Here is a 12,395-nt window from a genome sequence, read left to right on the forward strand (position 1 = left end):
CACAGAAAAATATAACCAGATACTCACTCTTTTTCCACCAGATGGGGCTTCACATCTATCCTTCTTTCACAAACTGCACCTCTTGAAGCCTCTTAAGGATCTGCAAACACAAAATGATAATCCAACAAGGACTCACAGTCAAACCCACAGATGATGCAACAAATCCCACCCTATTTCTTCAACAAACCATCTACAGGAACACAGGAATCACCAGTCATGAAATTCCCTCACCCTTCCCTTGAACTGCAACTCCTCTCAGTCCCATTACATATTTTCCACACTTGCCTCCCCACCAATACCCCTTCCCTGAGGAATATCAACACATCACACAATATATTCAAGGAAAACTACTCAACATTTTAGGGCAAACACGACAACACTCTCACTAACCACCCACCTAAGTCCAACCTTCTTCTACAGAACAAGCAACAACTTAACCCAAATATTGTCTTCTCCATCTGTTGTCTCACACACAAAACTGGTGATGAACCCATTCATAAACCCACCTTATCTAACACAGAAAAAACCACACTCCCATCAACAGGACTGCACTAAACGCTCTAACTTAACACTTACCTCATGGATGCAAACAGCTCCTCTGTGCCCACTGGCACCATATTTACAAGAACCCATGTAAACCAAACGGGGCACACTTGCTACAGCCCATTCCCTCAGTTCTGGACTCAAATACCCCTGTGGCACACAAACAATAAACACCAGATTATTGCTAATGCTCACACCACCACAATACCACACTCCCTTTGCTAAACTAACCTATTTGACACCCTGAAAGAGCCCCAGCACATTCCTACCTACAATGAAGCAGCAACCAACTACTTCTATACATTTAAAATCAACATGAAAAATACTCACATTTACACAGTACTCATGGCCCTTTCCCAACACTGACAGGGGCCCATCGGTAACTAGGATGCTCACATCCTCCTCAGAAAACCAACACCCAATAGAGGACAGACAAACAGGATAGTGGTGATCAGTGATGCAAACCCAGTGCCATTTATGAGAGAAGAAGGGAGAATGGAGCATCTCTAGTTACAGACAGGTCACTCTTCCATCAGTCAACTTCCTCCAAAGAAAACTCCCACTCCCATTCAATGAGCTGCCTCATGAACCCATTACAAACAGGCAGGCTTCGGAGGACTCCCATCCCTACAGCCTCAACAGCACACATACTTTTTGACCATCAAATCCTCCAGCAGATACTTAACTTTGACAGCCACTCCCGATCGCCTTTTCCTTTGTACATGGGCCTTCGTTCCCATACATCGACATCTATACAGCAATGCAGTGACAGTCAAACAGATGTAGTCACAACCCTCCACAGAATGACACGACACGATACCAGATCTGCATGCATCTGCAAATACAAACAAAGCTCAACTGCAAACCTATTCACAACATGCACAGCTACACAATTCAAAAGAGGACCTCAACTACATACTGCTTCCTGAAGAAAAGGAATATCTACTACAAATTACACCCCACACACACAGACAAGCACCCACCCACCCCAGACACTCATCCACATATTACTGGCCCTCCCCACATCCCACCACAACAGCAGCCCTTCGCTAACTAGGATGCTCACATCCTCCTCAGAAAACCACAACCATGTAGAAGACGTATAAAGGATGAAGTGGTGAACTGCCATGCAAACCCAGTACCACGTAAGAAAAAAGAACTGAGAACAGAGCATCTCTAGTTACAGATGGGTCACTCTCCCAGCAATCAACCTTCGTCCATGGAAAACACACACTCCCTCCATACAACAAGCTCCCACCCACCCCTTACGTGACCATTAAGAACAGACACAGTTTAGAGGACTCCCATCCATAAACGAGAAGCCTCAACATCTCAAATACTTCTGACCATCAAAGCCATCAGCAAATACTTAACTTTGACAGCCACTCCCACTCTCAATATCTTCTTTTCCTTTCTACAGAGGCCTTCCCTCCCATACGTCAACATCTGTACAGCAGTGCAGTGACAGTCAAACAGATGTAGTCACAATCCTCCACAGAATGACACAACACAATACCAGATCTGGAAGCATCTGCAAATATAAACAAAGCTTAACTGAAAAACCAACTCACAAAGCACCCAACTACACAGTATGAAAGATGACCTCACCTCCATACTGCTTCCTGAAGATAAGAATATCTACTACACATTACACTTTACTCAGAGAAGCACTCACCCACCCTAGACACTCTCATCCACATATTGCTGGCCCTCCCCACATCCCACCACGACAGGAAACCGTCTCTAACTAGGATGCTCACATCCTCCTCGGAAAACCACAACCATGTAGAAGATGGAGAAAAGATGAAGTGGTGACCTATCATGCAAACCCAGTGCCGTGTAAGAAAAAAGAACTGAGAACGGAGCATCTCTAGTTACAGATGGGTCACTCTCGCAGCGATCGACCTTCCTCCAAGGAAAGTGCACACTCCTTCCGTACAGTAAACTCCCTAATGCACCCATTAAGAATGGGCAGAGTGTAGAGGACTCCCATCCCTAAACAAGGATCCTCTACAGCTCAAATACTTCTGACCTTCAAACCATTCAGGAGATACTTAACTTTGACAGCCACTCCTGCTCTCAAGAAAGTCTTTTCCTTTCTCCAAAGGCCTTCACTGCCGTACATCAACAGCCATACAGCGATGTCATGACTGTCAAGGAGACATAGTCACGACCCTCCACGGAATCAGATCCTGTACCAAGTAGTCTTGACACATCTGCAAATAAAAACAAAGTTTCACAGCCAACCTCAGTTATAAACTCGACTCACAAAGCTCCTAACTGCACAATATGAAAAATGACCTCCCCTCCATATTGCTTCCTGAAGATAAGGAATATCTACTACACATTACACTCTACTCAGAGAAGCACCCACCCACCCTAGACACTCTCATCCACATATTGCTGGCCCTCCCCACATCCCACCACGACAGGGGACCGTCTAACTAGGATGCTCACATCCTCCTCGGAAAACCACAACCATGTAGAAGATGGAGAAAAGATGAAGTGGTGACCTATCATGCAAACCCAGTGCCGTGTAAGAAAAAAGAACTGAGAACGGAGCATCTCTAGTTACAGATGGGTCACTCTCGCAGCGATCGACCTTCCTCCAAGGAAAGTGCACACTCCTTCCGTACAGTAAACTCCCTAATGCACCCATTAAGAATGGGCAGAGTGTAGAGGACTCCCATCCCTAAACAAGGATCCTCAACGGCTCAAATACTTCTGACCATCAAACCATTCAGGAGATACTTAACTTTGACAGCCACTCCTGCTCGCAAGAAGGTCTTTTCCTTTCTCCAAGGGCCTTCGCTGCCATACATCAATAGCCATGCAGCGATGTCATGACTGTCAAGGAGACGTAGTCACAACCCTCCACGGAATCAGATCCTGTACCAAGTAGTCTTGACACATCTGCAAATAAAAACAAAGTTTCACAGCAAACCTCAGTTATAAACTCGACTCACAAAGCTCCTAACAGCACAATATGAAAGATGACCTCACCTACATAATGCTTCCTTGAGAAGGAACACCTACTACTAATTGCACCCTGCCCCTCAGAGCACCCCACCCCAAACACTCATCCACACAGAAAATAGCTACACCTCTACACACTCATGCCCCTCCCCCTTTCCCTACGCTACAGGGGCCTGTCTCTAACTAGGATGCTCACATCCTCCTCAGAAAACCACACCCATGTAGAGGAGAACACAATGATGAATTGGTGACCTGTCATGCAAACCCACTGCTGTGTAAGAGAGAGGAATTGAGAATGGAGCATCTCTAGTTACAGACAGGTCAAGCTGCCAGCAATCAATCAATCTCCATACAACAAGCACCCACCCACCACTCACAGGCCCATTAAGAATGGACAAACTTTAGAGAACTCCCATAAGTAATGAAAGAGCCTCAACATCACAAACGCTTCTGACCATCAAACTCTTTCACATATACTGATGTTGAGAAGGGGAGCTCCTGTCCAATTTCCAAACGCCCCCTTTGCCTCTGTAGACAAGCCTTCACGCCCCTATGTTGAAATCACTCACAAACATACAGCACCAGCATGACAGTCAAAAATAAAAATATTCACAACCTTTCATGTCACAAGGCAACTTTGTACCAGATCTGGATACAGTTGCAAATATGAAGAAGGCTTATGACAAAATACAGAAGGTTAAGACACAAAACTCTTACTAAATATTACAGTTTCCTCAGACCACTCCCCACCTAACCCAAACAGAATACTGCAATTCTTCTACACCAGTCCAACACCACAGATGTGCCACTGGTACTGGATACAGGTGTTTAACAGATGCTCTATCAGAAACAACCCCCAATGTCTTCCCTCCCAATGAAAATAAAAATCATAAATCAAACACACTATGAACAACCTGAAATGAAATAAAAACACATTACACAGCAATAAGACAAGGAAAACAGTACATTAACCACAAATACATGTCATCGTTACCCTGTATCAATACTCACCATGACTAAAAACACCCATAGAAGCACCTAGGCACATCTCTTTGGACCACCACAAAGCTGAATGACTTCAGGTGACAATACACCAGCTTATATACTGCCTAAGCTCCACCCCCTCCATTTCCCAGCATGCCTTAGAAGCCAAAGGCAGCTATAAATACAGACTCAGGTGCCACAGAAACTCTTTAGTTCATTTCTAGCTTGACAGCAGGAAGCACTGTTCCTCTTGATGTAGTGATCAACCTTTCTTCTTACAATGCGAATCTATAGAAGATTCAAACTCTATCACCAGGTAACACTATAATTACCATATTTCAGATTCCTAAAAAGAAAATGCTACCTGCAGAGAGTATGGGACTCAACGGTAGGTGCATTTGGGGGTTGCTGAAAGAGGTATCTCAATTCCCCCAAATCAGGCCCCACGCCTAAGAGAGCCCCATGCCCTAAAGAAGAGCACCTAAGTTACGTACCTTTTTAATTTTTTTACTCATCCTGCAATGGGCCAGATCTTCGGCAGCATTTCAGTGGCAGCTCCTTCACTCGCTATCGGTCTTCGGCAGCATTTCGGTGATGGGTCCTTCAGTGCCACGGAAGACCAGGAGCAAGTAAACAGCCCGCCGCCAAAGTGCCACCAAACACCCAGACCACTGCCGGGTATTCAAATTGAGCCCCACAGTTCCTAAAGCTGGCCCTGCTTGCCACCCACAGCATTGCACTACCAGCAGGGTGAGCTGAGGCTGCACAGCAGTAGGGACAGCAGGGGACGGCCAGAGGCTAGTTTCCCAGGCCAGGAGCTCAGGGACTGGGCAGGAGGGATCCACATGCCAGATGTGGCCCGCGGGCCATAGTTTGTCCATCTCTGTCTTAAGGCAATGCCACCACCCTCAGCAGCATCACAGACATAAGGGTCACATAGCATATTGCTACCCTTACGCCTCCACTGCTACTGCAGCTTGTGCTGCCTGGCACTCATCATGCAGCTCAAGGCTGACTTCATGCTGTCAAACAGGGGGCTGGAACTTGCCATTGCTCACAGCCCTCTGGCCGCTCATGGCTCACCAGAGGCAACATTTCATATTGAGGCAGTAAGGCAATTTTAATGATGATTCCAGGGGCTAGTTGAGGACCTGAAAACTCCAGGTTTCTTCCACATAATAACTTAAATAAATAAACTGAAAATGTGGCTTTAATTGGACTTTGTATCTGTTTCAATTAAAGAATAAGAATTTAGCTGGCAGGAGTATTGTATCTATGTAAGTTTACACCAATCAGGAGATAATACAGCAAGACAGTCCCACTTCCAAGCATCAGGGTGTCAGTTCTGGAGCTTTAACAAAGATATCACAAACACAAGTTTTAATATTTTGTACACTAGCTTTAATACAGATATATACAAATTGAAAAAATAAACAAACTCTGCTTAAAATCCGCTTAACACACACTCTGCATTTACTGCCATTATCTAGTCAAAATTAAATAAATACTCTTTAGCACAGTGAAAAACCATTCACTAAAAAAAACATTATTAATGTGTTGTTTTCTCTTTTATTAAGAAAGGAAATTAATGTCTCTAAATATTTTTGCATTTATGTTTACCTATCAAAATCACATACATGACTCACTAACATTTGATTCCATCATGGCTATTAGTATTATACATGGAACTACATTTATTTTCATACAAGTGTTAAGGTCTTTTGCAGATATCACTAAAAACACAATATGAAAATTAGACACTGCAACTGAAGGTTGCTTAAGTTGTGCGTTGAAGCAGAATTTATGTTCTAGCAGGATACTATGATTTGATTGCCGGACTTTTATCATATTGTGCTCTATCGTTGTTGTTTTAAATCATGAATGACAATTATGCAAGCCATGGCCAGGTGAGGCATTTTAGAACTCACTTCTACCTTAACTTTAATTCTTAGAGTAGTAAAATTATGAAATGCACGGACCACAGAAACAAATAAACTAAGAGTACTGTAATCCTTGAAATGCACCGTACACATATTACTTCTGTTGAAAGAATAAAATAGTAGAGACTATAACAGTCCAACCATGTATGTGAAAGAGAGAGAGGCTGTGTGTGTTCGGGGAATGAGAGAGACAGCACATGCTCACTTTAAGCAGAGACCTCACTAATCAGAAGGTTTGTTGAGTCCACCAGCAGCACTCAGCATCTGCTACTCATAACCCAGAGGCAACATCACAGATGCCTGTCACACCCCCAAACATCAGCCCCTGCCCTCTGCACAGCAGACAAGAGGTTCCCATGACCAGCTTTGCATGGAGCTGCGCCAAGAACAGGGGCACTGATACAGAGGGCACCAGGGAGCCATGCCCCATTGCTTCTAATATCACTTTTTACAAGCCATAAGGGCAAGAAACATCCCTGTTTCTCAACAGGACAGGATTCAGGACACACCTCATGTTCCTATGAGGCATACTATTGATGACACACCTCTTGTTTATGTAGGGTTAGTATTCAGGACACAACTCTTGTTTCCGGAGAGGACACTATTCAGTACACACCCCTTGTTCCCAGGAGTGATATTGATGACAGACATCTTGTTTCTGCAAGGACATTATTCATGTCACACCTCTCATTTCCAGTGGGGACGGAATTTGTGACACCTCTCTTGTTTCTGGAGGGGACACTATTCAGGACACACTCCTTGTTCCGAGGAGGACTACTATTGATGACACCTCTCTTGATTCTGGGGCTGGCAGTATTCAGGATACACGTCTTGTTTCTAGGGGGACTGCAATTCACGACTCACCCTTGTTTTCTGGGGGGGACAGTATTCAGGATACACCCCTTGTTTCTGGTGGGACTACAATTCAGGACACACCCTTGGTTTCTGGGTGGGGGACATTATTCAGGGGATACACCCCTTGTTTCTGGGAAGACTCCAATTCACAACACACCCTTTGTTTCTGGAGGGGACATTATTCAGGATACACCCCTTGTTTCTGGGGAGACAGTATTCAGGATACGCCTATTGTTTCTGGGGGGACTGCAATTCACGACACACCCTTTGTTTCTGGAGGGGACATTATTCAGGATACACCCCTTGTTTCTGGGGAGACAGTATTCAGGATACACCCCTTGTTTCTGGTAGGACTACAATTCAGGACACACCCTTTGTTTCTGGGGGGACTCCAATTCACGACACATTCTGTTTCTGAGGGACTACAATTCAGGTCAGATCCTTTGTTTCTGGAGGGGACATTATTCAGGATACACCTCTTGTTTCTGGGGAGACAGTATTTAGGAAACACCTCTTGTTTCTGGGGGAGACAGTATTCAGGATACACCCCTTCTTTCTGGTGGGACTCCAAATTCAGGACACATTTTGTTTCTAGGGGACTACAATTCAGGTCATATCCTTTGTTTCTGGAGGGGACATTATTCAGGATACACCTCTTGTTTCTGGGGAGACAGTATTCAGGATACACCTCTTGTTTCTGGGGAGACACTATTCAGGATACACCCCTTGTTTCTGGTGGGACTACAATTCAGGACACACCCTTTGTTTCTGGGGAGACCATTTCACGACACACCCTTTGTTTCTGGGGAGACAGTATTCACGATACACCTCTTGTTTCGGGGAGGACTGCAATTCACGACACACCCTTTGTTTCTGGAGGGGACATTATTCAGGATACACCTCTTGTTTCTGGGGAGACAGTATTCAGGATACACCCCTTTTTTCTGGAGGGACTACAATTCACGACTCACCCTTGTTCTCTGGGGGGACATTATTCAGAATACACTTCTTGTTTCTAGAGGTAGTGCAATTCACGACACACCCTTTGTTTCTGGTGGGACAGTATTCAGGATACACATCTTGTTTCTGGGGAGACAGTATTCAGGGATCACCTCTTGTTTCTGGTGGGACTCCAATTCATGACACATTCTGTTTCTGGGGGACTACAACTCAGGTCACACCTCTTGTTTCTGGTGAGACAGTATTCAGGGTACACCCTTTGTTTCTGCTGGGACTAGAATTCAGGACACACCCTTTGTTTCTGGTGGGACTACAATTCACAACACACCCTTTTTTTCTGGAGGGGACATTATTCAGGATACACCATTTGTTTCTGGTGGGACTACAATTCACGACTCACCCTTGTTCTCTGGGGGGACATTATTCAGGATACACTTCTTGTTTCTAGGGGGACTGCAATTCACGATATACCCTTTGTTTTTGGAGGGGACATTATTCAGGATACACCTCTTGTTTCTGAAGAGACAGTATTCAGGATACACCCTTTGTTTCGGGGGGGACTGCAATTCACGACTCACCCTTTGTTTCTGCAGGGGACAGTATTCAGGGGTCACCTCTTCTTTCTATTCATGACACAGCCCTTACATCCAGAGGGCAGGGGAGTCATAACACATCTCATGTTCCTACAAAGGACACTATTCAGCACACACCCCTTGTTCCCAAGGAGGAGTAATACTGATGCCCCCCCCCCCGAAACATGTGTGTTAACATGGAGGAGACAGTATTTGTGTTACACCTGTCGTTTCTGAAGGAGACATTATTCAGGGGACACCTATTGTTGCTAAAGTATTCATGCCACACTCCATGTCTCCGGAGGACACTGTACTCATAACACATCTCTTGTTGCCAGAAAGGACGGTATTCAGGACACACCTCTTGTTCTCAGGAGGACTACTATTAGAAGGGGTGACTCATTGACTGGAGGGGACACTATTTGGGTATGTCTACACTACCAGATTAGTTCAATTTAAGTTAAATCAAATTTTTGAAATCGACCTTACAAAGTCGACTTTGTGAGTCCACACTAACGGGGCAAGCGTCGACATTGGAAGCGGTGCACTGTGGGAAGCTATCCCACAGCTCCCGCACTCCCCGCTGCCCATTTGAATTCTGGGATTTCCCCCCAATGCATGCTGGGGGGAACACTGTGTCAAGGGTGGTCTTGGGTAACTGTCAGAATTCAACAGTCCCTCCCACCGGCGAAATCAGTTTGCGCACTTTTTCTGGTCAGTGACAGCGCGGACGCCACAGCACTGCAGTGCAACCATGGAGCCCGCTGCAATCATCGCTGCACTTATGGCCGTTGTCAACTCCTCGCACCTTATCATCCACCTCTTCCACAGTCAGATGCTGAGAAATCAGGCGAGGAGGCTCTGGCAGCGCGGTGAGGACATGAAGTCAGAGAGTGGCTCAGACCTCTCACAAAGCACAATACGCCGCACCGTGGAGATCATGGTGGCAATGGGTCATGTTCATGCTATGGGACGGCGATTCTGGGCCCGGGAAACAAGCACGGACTGGTGGGACCGCATAGTGCTGCAGGTCTGGGATGAATCACAGTGGCTGCGAAACTTCAGGATGCGTAAGGGCACTTTCCTTGAACTGTGTGACTTGCTGTCCCCTGCCCTGAAGCACAAGGACACCCGCATGCGAGCAGCCCTGAGTGTGCAGAAGCGAGTGGCCATAGCCCTCTGGAAACTTGCAACGCCAGACAGCTACCGGTCAGTAGCGAACCACTTTGGCGTGGGCAAATCTACCGTGTATTTCTCTGATAAGGTCATGCAAGACAGTAGCAAAAGCCTTACTGAAGTCAAGATATACACTTCCCCTCTATCCACAAGCTTGTTATCCTGACAGGAAAAAAAACATTAGGATGGTTGGAAATGATTTGTTCTTGACAAATCCATGCTGACTGTTATTTATCACTTTAATATCTGTTGCTAACTGATTATTTGTTCCATTATTTTTCAGGGGAATTTAAATAAGCTGATTGGTCTGTAATTCCCCAGGTTGTCCTTACTCCCCTTTCTATAGATGGGCACTATATTTGCCCTTTTCCAGTCCTCTGGAATATCTCCCATATTCCTTGACTTTTTGAAGATAATCACTAATGGCTCAGAGATCTCCTCAGTCAGCTCCTTCAGCATTCTAGGGTGCATTTCATCAGACCCTGCTGACTTGAAGACATCTAACCTAAGTCATTTTTAACTTGTTCTTTCCCTATTTTAACCTCTGACCCTAACTCATTTTCATTGGCATTCATTAAGTTAGATGTCCAATTGCTGCTAAACTTTTTGGTGACAACGGAAACAAAAGGCATTTAGCACTTCTGCCATTTCCACATTTTCTGTTATTATCGCCCCCCCCCCCTGAGTACCGTCAGAATGTAGGGACAAAATCACAAAGATTAACTCCCAAAAGAAGTTACCCCTAGCAAGGGACAGGGAAGGCAATAAGTAGGGTACTGCTTAAATCACGGGGGGGGAGGGGGAATCGTACCATTTTCAAACGTTGGTCATGGCATAAATAGTGAACTTTGCAGATGAGTTATACACCTGCAAAATTTGCTAATGATGTAGTGAGTAACCCAAAAAATGTGTGATTTCTCCACAGCGTTTCTCACACTAGGGGCCCAGACCCAATAGGGGGTTGCAAGCCCACCAGTGGGTCACGGTATTGCCACCCTTACTCCTGAGGTGATGCTGGCAGCAGCGCTGCCTGGAGCTGGGTGGCGAGAGAGCAGTGGATGCTGGCCGGTGCCCAGCTCTGAAGGAGAGAAGTAGGAGTGGCTTAGTATTGCCACCTTTACCTCTGTTCTGTGGTGGCGCTGCCTTCAGAGCGAGGCATCCAGCCAGCAGCTGCCATTCGCCACTCTGCCTTCAGAGCCAGGCAGCCGGAGACCCGATTTCACGGTCTGTGACGCAAATTTCCACCCTCATTTTTCTGCCCCATTTTTCTACTCCCCAGCCCCGCTTTGTGCCCTTGGTGGCTGCCCCACTCACCCCACCCATGTTATGGCCCTGTAGCTGTACCCAATTGTCTGGTTACCAAAACAATTCACAGGCATCATGTAATAGTTGAGTGTTTAAGAAAAATCTGCTGGCATAATATAAACAAACAGGTCTGCTGTGGCTTTTCCAAATTACGGCAATTAATAAAGGTCCATTATTACTTTTCTGCAATTTTCCAAGCTTTCTTTGCAACTCAGCTGCAATTATTTGAAGATCATCCCGCAGTTCAGATAGGGTCTTCCTTCTCTTGGTTAATAATAATTAAGAAACAGAAACCACAATAAGGAAAGAACAGGTTAAAAATATGTAGATACATTATATATATTATTGTCAGCCATGAAATTCATTTTTAGGTGCCCAAAGAATCAGCTGAAGCAATCTGGGAACCATTAGCAATTATCTTTCAGAATGCCTGGAGAATGGTGAAGACTGGAGAAGGGAAAACACAATACCCATCTTTTAAAAGGGGAACAAAGAGGACTGAGGAATAAAGTCAAGCCTTCCTTAGATACCTGGAATGAACAAATTATTATACAATCAATTTGTAAGCACCTAGAGGACAGTAAGGTGATAAGTTAGATCCAGTCTGGATCTCTAAAAACAAATAATGCCAATTCAATCTCATTTCCTGCTTTCACAGGGGTACTGGATTTACAGTTCCAGGGGACACTGTAGACAGGACATATCTTGATTTTAGTTTGGCTTTTGACACAGGCCCCCATGACATTCTCACAGTGAACTAGGGAAATGTGGTGCACATAAAAGTGCTACAAAATGAGTGACAATGTTGTTGGAAGGCTGCACTCAGACAGTAGCCATTAGCGGTTCACTGTCCAATGGGAGGATGTATACAATGGGGTGCCCAGGGGCCAGTCCTCTATCTGATATAGTCAATATTTTCACTCATTACTTGGATAACAGACTGGAGAGCATGCTGTCTAAATATGCAGATACCAGCAGCTGCGAGGGGCTGCAAGCGCGTTGGAGGACAGGATTAGAATTCAAGGTAACATTTACAAACGGGAGAAGTGGGCTGAATGAACAAGATGAAATTCAATAAAGACAA

The 12,395-nt window shown here is 45.2% G+C and overlaps 1 long non-coding RNA gene across 1 annotated transcript in view; it reads right to left on the reverse strand.

The window, feature by feature from the left end:
• The window catches only part of LOC123354435, a 2,901-nt gene extending 1,447 nt beyond the window's left edge, over nucleotides 1–1,454 (reverse strand). The window contains exons 1-2 of the long non-coding RNA XR_006574751.1: nucleotides 577–1,454; nucleotides 28–100 (exon numbers count right to left, since the gene is read on the reverse strand). This is a non-coding gene — a long non-coding RNA (uncharacterized LOC123354435). The remainder of the gene's footprint in view (nucleotides 1–27; nucleotides 101–576) is intronic.
• Between the last annotated feature and the right edge of the window lie 10,941 nt (nucleotides 1,455–12,395).

Source organism: Mauremys mutica, chromosome 21, assembly GCF_020497125.1.
Source record: "Mauremys mutica isolate MM-2020 ecotype Southern chromosome 21, ASM2049712v1, whole genome shotgun sequence".
NCBI classification, from domain to species: domain Eukaryota; kingdom Metazoa; phylum Chordata; order Testudines; family Geoemydidae; genus Mauremys; species Mauremys mutica.